Source organism: Lonchura striata, chromosome 1 (assembly GCF_050655825.1).
Source record: "Lonchura striata isolate lonStrDom1 chromosome 1, ASM5065582v1, whole genome shotgun sequence".
In the NCBI taxonomy this organism is placed as follows: domain Eukaryota; kingdom Metazoa; phylum Chordata; class Aves; order Passeriformes; family Estrildidae; genus Lonchura; species Lonchura striata.
In genome coordinates this window covers 46,457,632-46,478,286 of record NC_140703.1, presented here as the reverse complement: position 1 = coordinate 46,478,286, position 20,655 = coordinate 46,457,632, and the positions used below count along the sequence as shown (strand labels likewise).

The 20,655-nt window shown below is 41.8% G+C and overlaps 1 protein-coding gene across 2 annotated transcripts in view; it reads right to left on the bottom strand.

Annotated features, from left to right (window-relative positions):
- The window catches only part of DDX10 (DEAD-box helicase 10), a 267,130-nt gene that overhangs the window by 57,205 nt on the left and 189,270 nt on the right, over positions 1-20,655 (bottom strand). The gene's annotated exons all lie outside the window — the stretch shown is intronic.

Genomic DNA, 20,655 nt, shown 5'->3' with positions numbered 1-20,655 from the left:
CCTTCCATTTAGTGATTTCGGCTTTAATAGAGGAACTGACTCTCAGTTTTTCCCTGACTTATATAATTTTTTTTCTATTTTTGTCCACAAGAAATTTTAATTTCACCTAATTTAGACTAAGTATCAATATGATCACTTTTTCCCCACAGGGAAGGCTGGCTTGTGGCTCTATCCCTTCTTTAAGGAAGAGAGGGGTATGTCTGTTCCCAGCTTGCTGGGCAGAGCTCATGCTGGATGAGTTGCTACAGTGAGGGGCAGTGGTCATTGTAGAGATGTGAAAATAGAGGGTGTCAGGCTGGGTCCCCAAATGCAGTGCTAGCTGGGCCCTCAGCTTTGTGCTGCCATGGTTGGGGGCTTAGCTAGCAAGCAGTAATTCTGCATCAACCCAGAAAACTCTGCAGTCATGGTCTCCTCATCATCCTAAACTGTAAACCATGAATCATAGCCCACATTGCCTCACTACCTAAAGAATAAAATCAAACCTTCTTTTTGTCACTGTGGAACTCACCAGCACAGAACTCTCTGAAGGCTGAAGGGTTGAGCAGGTTTGAGAATCCCAGGATAATCAGTCATTTGTGGCCATTAAACTCAGCAGTATGTATGGCACCTTACCATACCATATGGACAGGACCATATCCAGAAAGCCCTAAAGCAGAGTGCTGGGATCAGGGTGTTATCCGAGGGCAGGGATCATTCTCACCTGCTTCATCCAAGCATGCACTGCTGGCTCTTGGTGGAGGCAGTGTCCTGGGCAAGATGTCCTGAGGCAGCAAGGCCATTGCTTTGGTAACATCTGGGATGGGCCCTGTGTACACGGAAAGGGCCTGGTACAAAGGAGGACTGACAATACCCACAGAAAGCACTAGGATTACAGAGTGTCATCCAAACATTTTTCCATTAGTTGTTTGAGAAAGAGAGCAACCCTTTCTCTCCTTAACCATTTGAAAGGCATCCAGATGTCAGGTCCTTTGCTAAGTAATAGCAAAAACAGGGTCAAGAGGTACAGCCAAGAAGCTGTTCAGAGATGGTCTTCCTTTTATTGGAGCTGTGTGAATGTGCACTCACAAGATTAAATTTTCTCTGTGTTGAAACATTGCTAGCACTGCAACAAATTCAGTCCACTTTCCTGCTCCAAAGGGTAACTGATGAGGGCTATGGAATGGTACAGGACTGTATAGGGATTGAGCTTTCTCACTGAGATAAACAGCTAGAAGGTGCTTCACAAATGAAATGCCCTTAGGTTCCAGCCTCATGACTCATAATCCTCTGCAAATCCTCTGCTGACTTGCTTGTGCCTTCCCCACGGGACACTCCAGAGTCCAGCAGCCTTGCACCAGATGCCAGAGGATCCTTCTGCACTCAGCTTACCCCAGCAAGAGAAGAGGCACATGGATACAGGCTGCCAGAGAGCATGGAGGTCTCACACTTTTGTTAAAGAGCACCATTCATAAGGCTGATTATGACAGGACAAAAATTTGAGAAATTAAGAAGTATGCCTTGTCACAGAAGTAAGCCTGACACAGACCAGGGCTCACGAACAGTTAAAGATGATCACCCATTGAATTCCAGAACATCATACTTTATGACACCTAATTTTGACAATTACAGCAAGAAATGTAAAGAAAAAGTCTGAAAAAAGGGGATGAGAGTATTGCAAATAAAATGAAGAATTAATTATTTCTACAAAATGGGCCCAGTTACTGCATGTTAACACTTCAGGTTTGATTTGCTGAAATTACATGCACTTAACCTCTTGTGATGCAAAAACTATTTCATTAACTTCTTACTAACAAACATGACAAATTCATTTAAGTAGGGAATTTAAATGAGGAAAGACCATGTCTACATCTAAGCTGGACAGTCAGCTACTTTCACCTATCTCCTATTTCCAGGCCATTTTCTAGTTCCATTTTAACCCAAAAGGTGTAAAATAAAATATTTCTCCAAATAAAATACTCTACCAAGAAAAATACTTTCTAGTTACCTAAGCTTGCTTAACCTGCCAGAGGACTGTGAGAGACACCTAGATCCAGCACCCATTGTTGTCAGTTTATGACCTCTCCTTGACTTCAGGCAAGCTTCAGGCAGAAGCCAATGTTCTTACTCAAAAAAATATGGATCTTCTGGGGGGGAAAAGGGCTACAGAAAGTGTCTTGAAAAGAGAACTGAAAGAGAACTGTGCAGTGCTTTATGAGCTCTGAGCTCTGAAGCATTTTCTCTTACATGTAAATAGTTTTTGAAGTGCATTTATCAGAATAAAAAAGCAGAATATCTTAAGGTTTCTGGCATCTTAAATTCCTAGCTGCTTACAAACAAACAAAAGAAAGGAAAAGAAAAAAACAGTCATCATTGTTCCAACATTAACCTGGAAGAAGCAGAAACTTCCTTTTCACCTATGGTACCATCAGAATACATAACATCCCACAGTTAAAACAAGATTGATGATTCCTTGCTAGGTTAATAACCAAAGCAGGAATGATGAAAATAGTGTTAGAAAGAAGCTAAAAATGGCACACAGGCCTCCATTGCAGTTTGAGAAAACAGAAAATGATAGGGGACAAAAGTATGATTCCCAGGCACAGGAAAGGTCACTTTCATTAGAGTTGGCCATTAGCCACAAGAACATCCAAATGTAACATGAATCCTTGACGTCTGAGGAGTAATCAAATTATTTGTAAAAGCACAAGATATGAAAGAAATTTCTCCTTATTAAGATCTGCAACTGGATCCCTAACTGAAGGAAAACAGGGACAGCTGGAGGGCAATAGCAATCCTCTAAAAGACAAGAGATAAGGAACATTTGCTCTCAGAGACCTGAGTGAAAAAAGACCTGTCTGCGAATAGACCTAAAATATTAATATTCCCATATCTAAGTTCTTCTAGACAATGGAAGAAATAAAGAGCAAACCTTGAACAAACAAGAGTTTTGTAACAAATGTGCTGTGAAATTTAAGACCTGCATGTCACGATTCACAGGATGCCTCTTCACTATTGCACTTCCCAAGAGGAAACACAACAGAAAGCCCTGGAGTCTGTGACACTACCAATCCCCAAGCAGAAAGGACTAGATTTCAGTGCACTGATTGTTGGTTGCCTGCTAGCTTGTTTTTGTTTTTTTTTTTCCCTGTGTCATTGTAATTCTGCCTGTAATCTGCGTACATTTTACAGTTAAGTGGCCAGATCAACAGGGACCTCAGCAAGCCACTGAACACACTTCCAAAAAAGGCTAATGGACCCCTTGACACTTTGCTGATGCACACTTTGCATGTGTGCCATGTTTTCTCATGGTGGCTATCTTCCCTTGGAGAGGAAAATAACTCCAATTTTAGCAACCGGATATATAAAGGAAGAGAATTCCTCTTGATAGATGTCTGCCACTGGCATCATACTGTATGAAACTGTTTCACAGCCACAACAAGCTTCATTTTGGAAGCAAGAGCTGTGTATTGTTTGGAAGGCTCTTCCTTGTCTGCTGTAATGATAAGACACCTTTCCTATTTTAGCTTGATTTTGCTCCTGGCTCATTTATATATCTTTAGTTCTCAGGTGATTTTGTCTGTTTTCAGAATATCCTTGTTCTTCCCACCAGCATTTTCATAGACAGCAGCTGCATCACCTCCAGCATCCATTAGCTAAGCTAAACAAGAGAAGGTCCTTTATATTTTTTTCTGATACAACAAGTCTTCCTCCTCTTGTACACACAGTAATTCTTCTGACCTTTTCCAGTCCAAAGGCAGAGCTGCACAAGTGGTCCCAGACACATCAGGAGAAGACTTTGCAATGAATCTTACCATCTCTCACTGGAAATAGGAGAATATTCCCTTTTACACATCTGCAGTACTGCTAGGATCACACTTGCATTAGTCAATACACCCAGAAGGCTCAGGTGGCTCCCCCTTCCTGCAGTGCTGCCTATTGAAGGAACTCAACACAGAGCAAAACCATTCTGTATGAAAAAATAAGATGCAGTCTTAATTCTATATAGTAAGCTAAAATTGATGGCTGGACGTCAGGTCTGTGTTATCTACCTACAGCAAAGTTCACACTGCCAAATTTTTCTGAGTCCCTCTCTATTCAACCCGAGGTTCGATGCACACTCAAATTTGCTGACATTTCTTCCCCAGCATGAGCACATTTTTGGAGATACTGACTAAATTTGAAGCCACACAGGTGAGGATTTACACCTGTGTAAATCTTTTACCTGTGCTGGAAGATGTGCAGTGCATCTGTTCTGACAGTAGAGAGCAAAACCATGATAAAGCATCGATGTCTGGGTGAGCCTGCAAATATACCTAAAAGACATCAGCATCCCAGCTGATGTGAGTCACTGCACATTCACAGACACTCCTCAGCACTTGTCCACAAGTTGATGTAAATTTTATAACAGCGTTCCTCCTTTTGCAGTGTGATGGAGAACTTAACAGAACTTGTTGGCAGAAGTTTGAGTTATCAAAGATATGGGAAAGACTGGAGCTTGGCTGCAGTGGGAATCAAGTGTTCCCTGTGCAGGAATACCACTTACTCTGGTAGGCACAACAGGGAAAATGATCTGGAAGGGTTGAGGTTCAATGTCAAACATCCCATCAAACTCTCTGCGCTGCCTGCAAAAGCATGCTGCAGTAAAGATCTGCAGATCTCGCAGATGTGCAAAGCTCTTCCCAGACTATTTGAGAGGAGGCAAAAGCCACTGGTTTTGGCCAAGGGATGAATCTGAATACATCAAAATAACAAGGAAGAAAGGCCTGGTGTGTCTCAAACACACTCATCTGAGGAATCTGTCATCAAGAGGCAGGCAGGAAAATGCCTGGGACTGAACTGTACCTGCATGAGGGTGAGCAAGGAGAGCAGCTCCCAAAAGGAACAGTGAGCCAGTCTCAGCAGCTCTCCAGCAGCTTCACTTCACAGGGGTTGCAGTAATGCCAAGCCAGTCTCAGGTGACAGAGAATCTTTCATCAGCAGGTACCAAAAATGCTGTACAATAGACATCCCTGACACATAAGATATTTTCTTGTTCTAGAAAGAGAAGTGCACAAGTGGCAATAAGGGAGCCAAAGCCAAATGATCAGCCAGGAGCAATGTACTCATCAAACTTGTACTCATCATGAGAAATGGGAAGCAATGGCTATAAGCAACCACTACCATGAAGAGGAAGCCCTAGACTCTGCATGCTCCCTGGGCATTATCAATACTCAAGCGCCTGGGACTGGAGCTATTTATCTACTTATTTAGTTTAGAGCTTTACAAAATTGTTCTAAAGTGCTTCTCTTTGCCTTTTATTTTCCCACAGATCACTCAATATAAATTATAGCAATTATGTATGGTAAAGAGAATAATTTGCTTGAACAATTGTTTGAGGTTTAATTGCTATCAGTTTCATGAGATTTCTGTCCTGTCCAATTGCCCACAGTTTGAATGATCTGTACCTCATGGAAGTGTGGATGTAGAGATTATGCTCAAAGGATAAATTTTCCATATGCATTCTATTCAATTTGTCTTGGAGCTTTGGAACCAAACTGAATTTTGTGGGGGAATTAGAAGGAAGGGGTGCTAGAAAATACTTTCTAGAGGCAGGCAACAGGAGAGAGAAAAAAATCCTGTAGCTAATCCATATTACAGACAATCAACAGAGGTCAAAAATGCCACAGCCAACTTCTATCTTTAACAAAAATTATAGGACAAGAAGAACTTTAGCCAAAATTTTCTTTCTAAGATGTGCAGGACCATTTTCCAAAACAACTTTCTGGAGCTGGAGTTAGAGACTTGCAGCAAAGCATTTGGAAAAGAACCTAAACCATTAATCTCCCGTTGTAATGTGTTACATGGGACTCTAAAGAAAGATAAGAAAGGCTCAGTTTAAAGCTAAATTAAGCATATTTTGTATTTTTAAAACACTGTCTCCAAGGCTCTCACCCCACTGAGTCCCACCAGAACAGCAATGTTGCAATACAAATGACTGATTTTGCTCAAGTTTCTACTGTAGCTAAGCCAGTTAAAATACAGAAGATCTGTATGTTCTTATGCATTTGGGTTCCTCATTTCCTCTATATCCTCACAATCCATTTTTAGTAATGTCATACAGATGTGAGTTCAGAGATCAACAATTTCAATTCTTAGCATTCACTTGTTCCTTAAGGAAATAGAAACTGGAGAAACCCATATAGGAATTCTATATTTGAGTGCTCCTCACTGAGGACTGAAGGAACCCCACTTCATGAAGATACTGCATTATAGCATTTATTTTCCAACGACATCTAGCAGCTGTTTTAAAAAGGTTAGATTTTGCTCTTTTTGGGGTTTTTTTTTGGGTTTTTGGGGGTTTTTTGTTTGTTTGTTTGTTTTGGCTTAGTTTGGGACTTTTTTGGGGTTTTGGGGGGATTTTTTTGGTTGGTTTCTTTTGTTGGGTTTTTTATTTCGTTGGTTTTTTTGGGGTTTTTTTTTTGGTGGGGTTTTTTTTTGGTTGGTTTTTTTGGGGGGGGTTTGGTTTTTGGGTTTTTTTGTTGGTTTTTTTTGGGGGGGTGGGGGTTTGGTTGTTTTTTGGAGGGTTTTGTTTGTTTGTTTTTTGGGGTTTTTTTTTGTTCCTGCTGCTTGGAAAGTTGATGGCAAATGTGATTTCTGTGATGTATACATAATACCTTTTGACTTCAACCCAGATATTATTGTGTGACGATGGCCTTTTGCAATAAATATTTCTTCTTTCTCTGTGGTGCTTAAATACACTGCATACATTTTTTAGATAGAACTTTCAGCCTACCATGCAGGATTGGCACTCTAGGACCCCTCTCATCCCTGTGACCCCTCTCTGCACTCTGAATCCATCTCCTATGAATCACTCCAGCACAGATCAGCTGAGGTGGGAAAGCTTTCACAGAGGTCAGCTAGTCCAATACCCTGCTGAAAGCAGGGTCACTTTGACTGGGTTACTGAGAACCATGCCTGAGTTGGTTTTGAGTATCTTCAAGGATGGAGACTCCACAGCCTCTCTGGGAAACCTGTTTCAGTGCTCATTCACTATCAAAGTAAAAGATGTTTATTTTCACATTTACATGGAATTTCATGTTTCAGTTTCTGCCCATTGCCTCTTGTTCCATCACTAGGACACTACTGAGAAAAGCTTGGGTCCGTCTTCTTTACTCCTCTCATTGCATATACATTGAATAAATCCCCCTGAGCTTTCTCATCCTTAGGCTGAACAGTCCCAGCTCTCCTTGCCTTTCCCCATATATCAGACACTCCAAGCATTTAATAATTTTCATGGTCCTCAAACAGACTTGCTCCAGCATGTCCAGTATGTCTCTCTTGTAGTGAGGAGCCTAGAAGTTGACACAGTACTCCAGGTGTCTGCTAAGGCTGAGCAGGAGGCAGGGATCAACACTTTGCTTAATGCAGCCTGGGATGCTAGAGCTGGAATCAGTGTTTCTGGCATACCTCATGGGATGGCACTGATATTCTCCTACCACCACTCCTGACAGCTAGCGTAATTCCCAGATACATAATTTTGGATACTTACAGCAGCTCTGACCTGCCAATTCTTTCAGAAGCTTTTCCTCCTTTGTCATTTACAGCTGCTAAGATCCCAGTTTGTAATAAAGGTTTTGTTATTAGATATCAAGTACCTGACCTTTCATTTTGTACCATTAAATTTCAGTCCCTTTCAATTACTGCGGTCCTCAAGGTCAGCCAGTTCTTTCTGAAGATGTCTTGAATACCTCACATTTGTCCAACACATAATCTTGCTCTTTGTAAGTTCTGATTACCTTTTAAAAGTCTAATTTGAAAGCCTCTGAAGTATTACATTCTTTATTCATTTTCCTGCCCTTTTAAAAACTTTTATTATTTCTCCTTTGTCCTTCATCTTACCTGCAGTTATGCACCCTGGCAAAGCCCTCCATCATCCCCTGATATCGAGAGGACTGCTTGGCACCACCCATTAATTTTCTATTCACTAAGAATGAGGTGTATGTACCTTGCAGCAGGAATAACCTAGAGGTAGATACTGGAGGTACTGCCAAAATCATCAACCTAGATCAAACCAAACTTTCATTCTGGGTTGTTAAATCCCCGTAAGAATCATTCTTGTGCTTATGGTGTACTCTCAGTTCAAAACTAAGACAACTAAGCTGCTCCTTATGTCTGAAACGCTAGCATGGTTCTATCAAAGTAAAATGAAGCATTTAAGCTACATGCTGTGCTAGCCAGAGATCTTCACTAGCTACAAATGATGACTGAGTGACTTCCTAAGGTCTTCAAATAAATCGGAGTCTAAAACCTCTACATACAGAATGGAAAATGTTGTCTGCCATGGATATATTCTTGCTAATGGAATTGCAGCTGTGATTTCTTTACATTCTTTGAGAACCTCTTAAGCTGATTTAGACATTCATATGTAGGACATGTACAGGCCAAATTTAAAAAATATTGAACATTCTTAGCAAAGTTCTGGTTAGATTATTTACCAAAATTAAAGACAATTCAAAAGCTTTTAAAATCTTAATTATTTACAATTTCATTCTTAGCCTCGGGCAATAACATGACTAGATATTGGATAATATGATAAAACCCATATATGCTATTTCGGAGGGAGCAAATGCAGGGACAATTGTTAAAAGCTATACATTTTTAGAAATTGAGAGGAATGTGGCATAGCCTTGGTCTACATAGTTTGCATGTGAGGCTTTTAAAGCATTGCAGTACAGTTTTCTCTCCTTAAAGTCATTTGTAGCTCTGTGATCAACTTGGGAAAGTCATCTTTCATGAAGCAGCTGATAGATATATTTTTTTCTCCAATTTTCCATCTTTGGACTTTTTTTGAAAAATTGAAAAGCCTTTAACTCTAAACATATTGAAGTATTAATGTATGAAAGCACATTTGAGTTTTGAATAATTATGATTAACTAGGAAGTAAATCAAGACATCTAAATTTAAATTGAAAGGTATTAACCTTGAGAGCCTTTATAGAAAAGGAAAAAAGTAAAAATATGAAGGGCAACATTTGCTTAGTTCTACAAAATCTGAAGACAGACAGACTTTTAAGCATTTGGGAACCTTACAATCTGTCCACACTGAAAACCCATCATACTTTGCCTTTTAGGTTACATTTCTGATTTTATGAGTATTCAAAGAATAAAAGCAGAAGAAAGATGTGGCCCTGTTAATTATTTTAGAAGGAACCCTACTCAATCAAGCAGCCTGTGAGCATTAAACACTATCAGCCATTACCAGGCAGACAAGGGGCAGATTAAGGGCTGGCTGGCAATTGTCTCTGCTCCACAGGGGCTGGCCACCAGAGACCCTCCATTAACTTCTACACTAGGAAAACTGATTAAATATGCAAGACGTGGTGAAATGAGGAGCGGGTAAAGCTGCTTTTGTGGCAGCATGCTCAGCACAGCCAGGCAGCAGCGTGCAGCTTGCCCAAGGTGGGGAGCAGAGGACACCCGGCCTGTCAGTGCTGCCCAGGACAGTGGAGGGAGAGTGCCATGGGACAGCAAACTAGAGGTGAAGAGACTGAAGAGAACATAGGAAACTAACTGAGGGAAAGTAAGGGAAGAAGGGTGCTGAGAGACCCTCCTGATCTGAGGGAAGACGTCTCTGGAAAGTCTTTAGAAAGGCCACTTTTGGGGAAAAAAAGCAACTAAACAAACAAAACCAAACCAAAGGAGAAAATAATAAATGAACTTGAAACTATCTGGTCACCTCTGTCAACACCCATGCCTGCAGTACCCCAGCACCAGGAACATAGCAGATTGTCCCATTCTCAGTAAATAAGAGGTATGGGAGGTTGGTTGCCAGAAAAGGGAAAAACATGTCACGAGATGAGAATGTACTTATGTGTTGCTACCATCCAGCAGCTGACACACACAAACAGGATCACAAGTAACTTGTGTTTTTTCAGATTTTTTTCTTGATACAGAATCACAGAATGGGTAAGGCAGGAAGAGGTGACAGTGGGGTTATCTGGTCCGATCTCCCTGTTCAAGCAAGGTCATCCTAAAGTACATTGCACAGATTGCATCCAAACAGCTCTTGAATATCTCCAGTGAGGGAAACACCACAACTTCTCTGGGAAATCTGTTCCAGTGCTCGGTCACCTGCACAATAGAGAAGTTCCTCCTCATGTAAAGTTGGAACTTCTGTGTATCAGTTTCGACCCATTCCCCCTTGTCCTGTTGCTTGGAACCACTGAGAAGAGCCTGGCTCCATCTCTTGGCACCCACCCTGTAGATACTTCTAAATACTGATGAGATCGCCTCTCAGCCATCGCTTCTCAAGGCTGAACAGGCCCAGCTCCCTCAGCTTTTTCTTATAAGAGAGATGCTCCAGTCCCTTCATCATCTTTGCAGCCCTCTGCTGTGCTGGAGCTGCTCCAGGAGCTTCATGTTTCTCTTGCCCTGAGGAGCCCAGAACTCGACACAGCACTCCAGACAAGCTGACAAGAGGTGAGGTCACCTGGTGATGTTCTGGCAGCTAGCAGCACAAAAAAGAAGCACCATAAAGCCTGGAAGCACTCATCTCAAACTGCAGACAGCATGAGCTCGGAGCAGACCACAAGAGAGAGCAGGTCAATATGTAGAAAGCAGTCTTGGCCACCTTTTAGGAAATTAAGGAATCGGGACAGATCCAACTCACGTGAAAGTGACAAAAATACCAACTCCCTGAAATAACTGAAAAAGGACACTACTGGGATAGCAGTGTCAAATACAGAAGAGGCAAAGGCAGTCACCCTCAGAGCAAATCTACTTTATCATAAAAACATTACTACAGTGACTGGCTTCACAAAGAACTCCTGAAGCAAAATTGTTCCAGTGGGGAACAAATCCAAACAAAACAAAGCAGATCATTCTTGGACCAGAGAGAAACAGCTTTCCTTTGACACTGGAAGTCAGAAGTTTGATCAACATGTGCACAACACCACAGTGATAATGACTGCAACAGGTATCAAATCTCCTGGGAATATCCTTTGGTGAAGTTTGGCTCCTTTACCAGCAAGATTTCAGTACATCATCTCATAGTTACAAAACACCATTAAAAAAGAAAAATAAAAGATGTCTCGTAACAGATTCTTTCTCACATAATGCTAAAGAGAAGGGAGAATTGAGAACAGAAACACATGATACTATAACAGTCAGCAAATGTTACGAGAGAAAGATGAAATTATGATACAAGTGAAATTTCTAAGAAAAGAGGCGTCATCAGGCCAGTCTGCACAAGAATAACAAGCTCCCTGCCACGTTTATTAACTTGGGGATGGAAAAGTAGTTCAGTGTGAATAATGAGCATAGGTAAAATTGATTAATTGACTTCAAGACATCTTAATTTTTAAGAAAATAAAACAGTGGACAGAAAAGATTATAAGGAGATTCTTATGCAAAAAAAAAACCAATCCAACAACAACAAAAGCCAACAATCAAACAAACAAAAAAACCCAAGAAAACACATGCTTTTCTGACCTTACATGAACTCAGGAAACAGGATGCATGTTTAGAATTTGCTGCATTTGTTTAAAAGTGCAAGGAGCTGCTAATAATTTGTGGTGCTCATCATGAAGTCTGGCAGAAATTGGCAACTGATTTGTTTGAGCACAGCAAAGCTCTGTGCAATGATAGCTGATTATTACTGTCATTTTTTACCAAGTAATTCAGCTAAGCTTCACATTATCCAGCATAGAAGTGAATGACATAATACAATATTTGCCAAACTTCTGATAAGCTTGTTTTGAACACAGCACAAGACACTTCCAAGACTGTGGAGAATCATGCTTCATACAGAATTGCAATCTATATCAAATGTATGCATGCCTAAACAAAATCAGATGTAAAAAGCCAAGAACAAGAGCCTCAAAAGTGCCAGTCACAGGCTCCAAAATCTTCAGATGTGCATGTTGAAGAGGATTTTGAATGGTGTTCATCTTCAATGGAACCAGCTGAGTACAAGGCTGTAGTGGGTACAGACCTTTCAGGTTTCCAAGAAGCAGTACTGTCCATCAGAAACGCTTAAATGTTTACTACAGCCCCAGATTTAACTTCTACAGAGTTTCTGGCCAATATGAGCTTGGAGATCACCCAGCCACACTCATATGCTGAAAATGTCATGCCTCCCCTCTGACCACACATGTCTTAATCACAAGAAAGCACCCTCTACTCCCTCCCATTAACTGAACAGGTCAGTGAGAACTGCAATATTTATTGCACAAATTGAAAATCACAGAATCATAGAACAGTTTGGGTTGGAAGGAACATTAAAAGTAATCTAGTTCCAACCCCCACTGCTGTGGACAGCAACACCTTCCAGTAGACCACCGTATTCAGAACCCCATCCAACCTGTCCTTCAATACTTCCAGAGATGAGAAGAAGATGGGATTCCCAGCTTCTCTGGGCACCCTGTTCTACTGCCTCACCACCCTTATGGTAAACAATTTCTTCCTGATATCTAATCTAACCCTTCTTTCAGTTTAAAGCCATTCCCCCTTGTCCTGTCACTACATGCTCTTTTAAATAGCCTCTCACCATCTTTCTTGTAGCCTCCCTTCAGGCACTGGAAGCCCACAGTCACCCTAAAACCTTCTCTTTTGCAAATGAAACTGCAAAGTTAAAGCCACCTTGAAGAATAATATTTTAGTTACTAAGTTATATGGTCTCATGGACTATGCTGTATCTGCTAAATTAATTCTAGATGAAGCTGACATGGTTTGGAAGATATTGCTTGCTCTTGAAATGTGGGTATATCAAGGCCAAAGTGAAGGCAAAACAGTGAGCAGGCTTAATAGCCAGCAGAAAGAAGACCCCCTTTAGCAGAAAATCATCCATGCAAGACTGATCACCCCTTGATCAGGCCTGTCCCACAGCTCAGCATATGAGCACACTAATGCACAGGAAAGTGCTACTGAGAAATGCCTAGCACAAGGGCAGTGCTGGCATTTGTCAGTGTTTCACCTATTTTGTTTAAGAGAAGAAGCACCAGAAGTGCTTCTTTTTTGTGCTGCTAGCTGCTAGTTCTGCCCTACTCTGCAGCAGGTGTTGTGTGAAAGCAGAGCAAGCAGCTTTCTTTGTTTTGATTACATAGCTATGAAAAGAGATTAGCTCAGTTGGTTAGAGCACAATGTTATTAATGCAAAGGTTGTGGGCTTGATCTTTATATGGGGGATTCACTTAAGAGCTGGACTCAATGATCCTTGTAGGTCCCTTCCAACTCAGAATATTCTATCGTTCTGTGTTACTTGTAACAAGCCCCCAGTTCTTCCAGGAACATCAGGATCAAAATTGCTGTTGTTCTAAATGTATGAATAGAGATCAGAAAAGACAAAGAAAATTAAAATTAAATATGGGGATAAGGCTATTTCTCAAAGCTCCCCGAAAGGGTACCCGGTGGTACGTAGCGTATCCCGAAAAGGTACATAGGGCATCCCTACGTACATTTTGACTACAAACCCAAGTACAAACTCCAGTGAGTTTGTACATCACAGATTAATAGAATCATGGACTGGTTTGAGCTGTATGGACCTTTAAAGGTCCTCTAATCCAGTCCCCCTGCAAGGTGCTCCTTCCACTAGAAGGTTTCTCAGAGCCCCGTCCAACCTGACCTTGAATGTTTCCAGTGATGGGGCACCCACCACCTCTCTGGGCAGCCTGTTATAGTGTCCCACCACTCTCAATGTAAAAAAGTTTCTTCATAATACCTAGTCTGAATCTATTTGTTCTACCACTATGGGCCCAGCTAAAAAGCCTGTCCACATCTTCCTTTAAAAATAAATTTTAAAAAATAAAACAACCTATTAAAAAAAAAAAAAACACCTTCAAGTCACCCCAGAGCAGAGGTAAGCTGTCATACAAGCCTTAACAATATTCTGACACAGTGTTCAGTTTCAAAAGCTAGGCCTTCTTTTAGTCTACAGACACAACAGCATTAGCAGTAGGGGAAGGAGAATTGTGGAAAAAGAAACAGAGATCCAGTGGCCCAAAGATGCTTCAGCCAAAACCCTTGCAGGACTACCAGCAGGGAAACTGTCTCAAAAAGAACCTCCTTGCTGAAGATGAATAGTGATAAGTACATGTACTTATCAGGTTAAGCCTCTATCAATAACTGAGCAGTGGGTGGGCATATACTTCATTAAAATGTCAAAGGCTTTCGCCTACCATAAACCAGAAATATAAACATGAATATGAAAGGCCATGAATTATGCACTCTGCTGTCTTTGATCATCATGTAGGGAGGAGAGCTTCAAAAATTACATTCAAGTATCAGCTTCAGTTACCAGAACACCTCAATATCGCAAGCATCAAGTAGGCGTTGATCTCATACGTGATCAAAAGCTGATTTGTTGCCTGCCTTTACAGTAAGTACTTGCAACATATCAAGCTATCTGTAAGATGTGCACATTTCTCAGTAATCAGCTACAAAGAATAGCTTATCTATACCTATAGAAAAAAACCCTCCAAATTAACAAGTAAGTTTTGGGTTAATAAAATAATAATTTTTTTGCATTTACTGATTAAGAAATACAGAGACAGAAAGACTACTGTCTGCTGATAGTGATCTCAGTGCAGGAATCCTTCTACCACACTTGAACCATCCACACAAAGCCATGCAGACCCTTTCTTGGATCCTCTTTTGTAAAGCAAAGAGTCATCTCTTGGGCCAGCCATCGCTCTAGTACCATGCTGTGCCCCAGGAGGTTTCTTAGCTTCCCAGTGGAAACATGCCATTACACAGAGGTAGCACTTTGTAAATGTGGAGGGAGGAGAAAACCAAATGTCCTATAACCTCTCACTTTAGTCTTGTACCTGAAGAGCCATCAACAACCTGAGGTGTTCCCTACATGCAGCCACATGGTCCCCAGGGGAATCCACTGTGTTGACACCAGTCCCACAACCACTGCCCACCTCCCTTGTCTGTCTGCAAACTGTAATGAGGGAGGAAGCCTGTGAGCTTCCAAGCACTAAAGCATCCTGCCAAATCTGCTGACTTCACCGACAGCCACAGTCATTTACTCAATAATTCACTAAATGCATCAGGTGGGCAACAGGACCATACATCAGCTCCAGCTGTCAGCTTCCTGCACTGATTGTCCCCAGTGAGCTGCCAGGCTCCCGTGCTCCTTCTGTACTTGTGTCTGCAGGCTCCTGCATAGGGTCAGTCTCAGATCTACACATGAGGGAGCCATCAGTCACTTGAAAAGCAGCAAGGCTCTGATATTCACATAGAGACAGGCAATTTCAGTGAGCCAGCAACACAGACATGACAGCCTGTGCCCACATTATTTAGAGTTGAGAAGGGCTTGCCTGCCAGTCTTGGTGCTGGGCAGCAGCTGCAAACTCCTCACTCACACACAGGGCTTTTTAGATGCAATATTTATATGTAGATATAATGACCCAATGTTTTTCACCTTTATAAGCAGGTGGACCATTTTATATTTAAAGGTGAGAAAGGTCTTTTATGCCTCTAAGCTTTCAAGTGTTTTTCTTCTCTAGAACAGGAATCAGTGAAGGCTGAGGACAGCCAGAAGCTTGCCAGAGAGACACTGCCCTGGACAGAATTGCACCCCATGGAGGGGAAAGGCATTAGGCCTCACTGCCCAGCTCAGCTGTGGGACAGACATGGTGCAGGAAGAGCCAAAGAATGGGAACTGCAGGGAGAACAGGCAGCTACTGCAACAAGTCAAATCACATTGCTTCTTGCATGCTCTGTGCAGACGCCAGACATCACAGCTCTGTGCAGCTTACTGGCTTCTGTCTGTGATGAAAAAGAAACCAAGTTTCCATGGGACTCTATCAGGTCTTTTCCCAAATGATGCTGTGCCCTCTTCCCTCTCCAGACTCTAGAAAAAGTGGATGCAGACAGCCCTGAGCACTGCGGTGGGTTTCAGGTAGGAGAGGAAAGGAGGAATAGTTAAGATGGCTCATTTCATGGATCTGGCTGAGTACACCTGTTAGAAAAGGAGGACTCGTTCAGTTCATTCTTCTCATTGTGGGAGTGTTGAGTCAGAGGAGGCTGTGTGGGCTGAGAGGATTTATAAGGGTGGTGCTTGCAGAGCTGGGAAGACAGAAGCCCACCAGAAATACAATGTCTGTACATGGAAACTGTGTATGGTGGAAGACACGACCACTGCATTTGATGTGACTAGTTAGAATAACAAAGAAGACAAAGGGCAAATAGTATCTTTGTCTATACTTCTACCTACTGTGAATAAAACACACTCACTTCTCACACTCAACAGCAGAGCCTCTAGGCCTTCCATACATCCCTCTGCACCCTTCTGCAAAGCTCTGCTCCCCAGGTCCAGCCCTGTCTTTGCCCTGCAGCCCAAACAATGCCTGAGGTGTCCCTGACCATGCTTCTACAAGAAAACATTTTCCAGAAGAAAGTTTTGCCATACATATGTGTGGCAGGAAGTGGGGGAGAAAGAGGAAGATCTTCTTTGAGGTTGTGCTTGATGAAAGCACATGGAAGAGATGGAGGAGAAAATGCCTCTTTAACTTCTCCCTCTTGCTATGCATGAACATGCCATCTGTCTCCACAGCCTGAGGAGTGAGGGAGGAAGAAAACTGAGGGAGAAAAAACACAAATAGAGAAGATTTCTGAGTCTAAGAGCAGCTACATTCAAGTGGACCAAGTGGGAATAAGGGGTTTTTAGATCACAGAAAGGACACCATAAAATGTCAACAGATTAGAGAAAATAGAAAACAGGATAAGAGAAGTCACTCTGTTCTTTACAACTGAGAAAACTGTTCATATGGTCTAATTTGAGCACTTTCTTCACCAGCAAACTGTAGAAACCAAAAATATAAATATATTCAAAACTGGCTGAGTAAGTGCAGAAGAAAAATGTATGCAGGGGTTTTAATACAAAATGTGACACCTTTGGTTCTTTCTGTTCTTTCTGATAAATACAGCTACAGATTTCTGGATCTGGGACTTAGGGAGAGTATCACAACACGTTTGACCTCTTCTCATGCTCTTGTTATTGATCAATGTCAGATACAGGTCTTGATCTGAACAGAGCTTTGCCTGACCTGGCCCAGGATCAGACAAGATCTTGGAAAATTCAGTATGGAAATTCCAGTCTTGGAAAATCCCCAGCAGATCAGACAAGATCTTTGAAAATCCAGTATGTTCCTCTTTCTCCTCTTCCTCCTCTTTTTGCTCTAGCCAAGCTAACTTTCCACCAGAATATATTTCCACCAGTATGATGTCAATTTGGACAAAATGGCTGATTGATGTGCTTGTGAAATGCCAGGGGATTAATTCATTTGTGATAAATGTTAGGGAAACAACGCAGGGTCTCAGGTGAGAAAGCCAGGTCGTTGTTCCAGGAATAGAGTACAGCAGGTCTGTGACCATTCCACATCCAAAAGTAGCTCAAAAGCAGAGCACCATAAAGCAAAGCACAGATGTGAAATGACAGAGAAACCCCACCAACATTTTTGCAAAAGCCTGTTCAGAAGTGTGAGGAGAATGGGATGTAAAAGAGGCTCCACTTTCATAATGCTAACAAGCCAGTTCTCCAATACCTCTGCGCTGGACTAAATACAGGGACTCTCTCTCTTTGAAATAATAAATAAGCTAATTAAAAAAAAGTTGGTTTCATCTGGCATGATCTTTGCCCTGCTGCTCTGAAGGAGAAGCCAGCCTCATAAGGAAGCAGGCAGGGAACATGCCACATTCCCTCCAGGACACAGACAATATCTGCATTGGCTTTACTACCCTGATCCCAGAGCCTCAAGAGGGCTTCAGGGCTATAGGCAAGGTTTCACTGTGACAGAAAGCTGATCTGCCACTAATGATGTGAAACACAGCAACAAAGTTTGGTCCATGACAGAGAAAAATTTCAATATATACTCCACATCAGAAGCAAAGAACAACACTATTAACTATAAAGGAAGATATAACCCTTCTGCCCTTGGCTGACAAAACTGCTGGATATACCCCTAGGCAACCACTTGGATATTGTCTTTGGAGTTGTTAATTTCCACAGGAAAAATTAATTCTGTTTACTCCTTAAAAGTGTCATTATAAGTGTTAATTTGTACATCTCCTGGGCTGTATTTTCATCTGCACATTGCACTGAAAAGTCTCCAGAATAATGGCACAAGCCTAATGACAGGAGACTATTAAATGAGACTGTCCTCCATGGAATATAAACTTCCTTAAACAACTATTTAAATCCCACCAAGCAAACTAGTCTCTTAGGGGAGAATATGGTTTTGCTGAAAAGAAGGCTGCAAGACCAATGCTCCAAGGCTCAGAGCTGCTCCACAGGCACACGGCAGGTGGATGGTGTTGCTCTGTGCCTCTCCCAGTAGCCATGACTTGCAAACAAGAGAGCTCTCTCCCTGAAGCACTCCATTGGCCTACCAGGAATTCCTCTGAGCCCCTTTAAAACAGTCACCAAATGTTGACACATCATTGAAGTAATGAGCTGCAATATCACTGCAAAGTCAAATTCATTTAATTTAGTTCCATGGAAAAATTCAGCAAGGCTTTCTGTAGTTATCACAGGCTGAGACAACACATCTCAAGGCTCCTAAATAATGTATTGAAAGCAGAAGAGTTAGGTTTCACTTTAGTTTCTATGGTTCTTTTGTCAGCATTTAACATTGTTGCTCACAGCCCCTCTCTTTTCAGCCATGGAAGGTGCGTTGTAGGATTTTCACACAGAAAGGACTGTGTCAAAGTTGTTCCAGGACAGACAGCCAGGGGTCCTGGTGGGTGCTCTGGTGAGACCCTAACAGCAGAGACATCATCCCCTGGTGTGAAGCCAGTTTGGCCCTCTGGGCCATGAGGGATTTTAGTAGGACTGGAATGTACTCCATGTCCTGCCTTTGTGCTCAGGGTGGGTTTCTGACAAACACACACCAAGAAGCAGCAATTTCCTTGGGACTGACCATCAAAAATAACTCAGGTAACATTATGTGTTTTGATACACCAGCCCTGTACCCAGGTGTGGGTTACAGGTAGGAATATCTTTTCTTCCCCTGGTCCCAGTCATATCTTATTACATCAAAGCTGAGATCACTTACCTTAGTTCCAGTGCCAGCCACTGCAGTCTCATGGTTTCTGGTTTGCCTTCTCGTTGGTCCTTTCACTTCTGCTCAACGTGAGCACGGTAATTCCATTAGCTTTTCCCATAAGATAATGAATTTTCACACCATCCTATCAACCTGTAAGAAATGTCCTTAACCAATCCTTATCCCCAAGAGAAATGGTCATCTTCTTGGACAGCTATGACCATTCTTCATTTCCTCATGGGAAGCACAACCAACCCAAACTTTTGCATTTATGACTTTATGGATGTCATAACTGGAGTTTTCCACCTTGGTAATATCCTCCAGTGTATTGACTCTTTTGCTCTGAGGAGGTTAATAGGGGACATCACCAGGCAATGGCAACACAGAGGACAATAGCCAGCACAGAATCCAGAGGAAGGTCTGTGGAGATTGGGTCAACCACATAATGCCAGTTAAACATTTTCAGAACAGCAGTTTCTCCCTGGCCAACATCACTTCCTATTTATCATTACTTGCTCAGCACAGAGGAACAGACAGCCACCTGGAGTCTCTTGGCTGTTGCTAGAGCTTATTACTGGATGCACATCAGAAACAGTTTAATCTCCTCAAAAAACAAGACCAAGGATTAATGTGGTGTGGGTTTATTTTTAGGTCCTGCTTTCCATCAAGAAACCTTTGCCTATAGTGACAGAAATTGTGTAGAAATCCTTTTGGTTTCAGTGATCATATGTATGTGTGTAGCTGTGTTTTCAAATAAAATCAGTTTAAAAACTCCTGGGGCTGATTGTTTTCTTGGAGGGTAATTTGTCCCTGCATAATTGCATCTTCTCAATGAATGGCAGCAGGTTGATGCAAACAAGCCTTGCTGCCTCAAGGCTCTCAAGACCCCAGCACTGTTGTCTCTGCAGGTCTATACATTCCAGGTTTTACTGCAGAGGCCTGTAATAACACACAATTTATTGATCTGCAAATAGCTCCAAAATTCAAATTACAACCATTGCAGTGGGGAAAAAAAAAAAAAAAATGAAGTTCTCTTCAACTCCTGTGCTAAAAGAAAAATCATGAAGTTTAGTAAGAGGTGCCTGCTGAAGCTCTTTTTTGTTTCCTTCTTTTATATTTGTTGAATATGGCTTTCCTTGCCATATTTCATCATGAGCAATGATGGCTGATTTATGAAAACTGCAGAGAAGTTTGAATATTTCCTTCCATTCCTGGCAAGTTCTGACACTGGCAGAATTTCTTGTTTTACCAAGGAGGTAATGCCACAAATAACCAAATTGAACAGGGAGCACTGGCCTTGTATTTGAGATGTTGGGTAACCACAAAAATAATCAGCAACAAAAAACAAAACAAAACAAAATCCGGAGAATATCTGTGACAGATTATCCTCTTTTCCTTCCTTATTGGTAAGTTACAAGAATATGCCAGGTTGCTGAGCTGCCCAAATGCCTGTCATCATCTGCAGAACACCATGGGCAAGTCAATAAATAAGTAATATTCAGGTGCCCAGCCAGTTGCCTGTAGTGCCTGAGCATCTGCTCAGGGCTGTGCTGGTCCCCAGAGGTCTGCTCAGGACAGCGTTCCTAATGTCACCCTCAACCAGAACAATGAATCTCTGGGCAGGAGACAGAGCATTGTTCAGGCAGACCTGAG